This window comes from Arachis duranensis, chromosome 2 (genome assembly GCF_000817695.3).
Source record: "Arachis duranensis cultivar V14167 chromosome 2, aradu.V14167.gnm2.J7QH, whole genome shotgun sequence".
Classification (NCBI taxonomy): Eukaryota; Viridiplantae; Streptophyta; class Magnoliopsida; order Fabales; family Fabaceae; genus Arachis; species Arachis duranensis.
In genome coordinates, this window is record NC_029773.3 from 8,032,951 (window position 1) to 8,034,398 (window position 1,448).

Below are 1,448 nucleotides of genomic sequence, written 5' to 3' on the forward strand. Positions count from 1 at the left end.
AATTTTAAGGAGACCTCTATCTGGGTTCCTTTTCCGTCTACCAATATTATGCCTGCGCCGCTCCCTGTTTTGTTGGAGGATCCGTCTACATAGAGTTCCCATGTAGTCGGTTTTTCCTCTTATTCACCGGCATATTCTGCAATGAAGTCGGCGAGGCATTGGGCTTTAATTGCTGTCCGAGTTTCGTATCTCAGATCAAACTCGGAGAGCTCGATCGCCCATTGAACCATTCTCCCTGCAACATCCGTCTTCTGGAGGATTTGCTTCATGGGTTGGTTCGTACGGACTCTTATTGTGTGCGCTTGAAAGTAAGGTCGTAGCCTTCGTGAGGCTATCACTAAGGAGTAGGCAAACTTTTCCAGTTTGTGGTACCTTAGTTCAGGGCCTTGTAGGACCTTACTGATGAAGTAGACCGGGTGTTGTCCGACCTCATCTTCTCTTATCAGGGCTGATGAGACAACCCTGTTTGCTACGGATAGGTATAGGACGAGGTCTTTCCCCGGTATTGGTCGAGTTAATATAGGAGGTTGGCTTAAGAATTTTTTGAACTCTTGGAACGCCTCCTCACATTCTGGAGTCCATTCAAACTGGCATTCCTTCCTTAATAGGGAGAATAATGGAAGGGATTTTAGTGCCGATCCTGCCAAAAATCTGGAAAGGGCTGCAAGTCGGCCATTGAGCTGCTGGACAATCTGGAGAGGGCTGCAAGTCGGCCATTGAGCTGTTGAACCTCTCTCAAACAAGTCGGGCTTTTCATTTCTAGGATGGCTCTGCATTTGTCGGGATTGGCCTCAATCCCTCTTTGTGTTAGCATGAAGCCTAGAAATTTCCCTGCTTCTACTGCGAAGGCGCATTTTGCGGGATTTAGTCTCATCCCATGCAACCTTATAGTGTTGAAGACTTGTGAGAGGTCGGTTAAGAGGTCGACTTCTTGCTTGGTTTTTACCAACATGTCGTCGATGTATACCTCTATTAGGGTCCCTAGATGGGGGGAAAACACTTTGTTCATCAGCCTTTGATATGTGGCTCCTGCATTCTTGAGCCCGAATGGCATGACCACGTAGCAATAGTTGGCTCTTGGTGTGATGAACGATGTTTTCTCCTGGTCGGGTTCATGCATCGGGATTTGGTTATATCCCGAGTAGGCGTCCATGAACGATAAGTATTGGTACCCCGAGCTGGAGTCCACCAGGGTATCAATACTCGGTAGAGGATAAGGGTCCTTAGGACATGCCTTATTCAAGTCGGTATAATCGACGCACATTCTCCATTTGCCATTCTGTTTTTTGACTAGCACTACATTGGCTAGCCATGTTGGGTATTTGACCTCTCTAATGAAGCCGGCTTCCAAGAGCGCCTGTACTTGCTCTTCTACTATTAGGGCTCGTTCTGTGCCGAGCTTGCGTCTTCTCTGTTGTATAGGTCGGGACCCTGGGTAAACCGAGAGT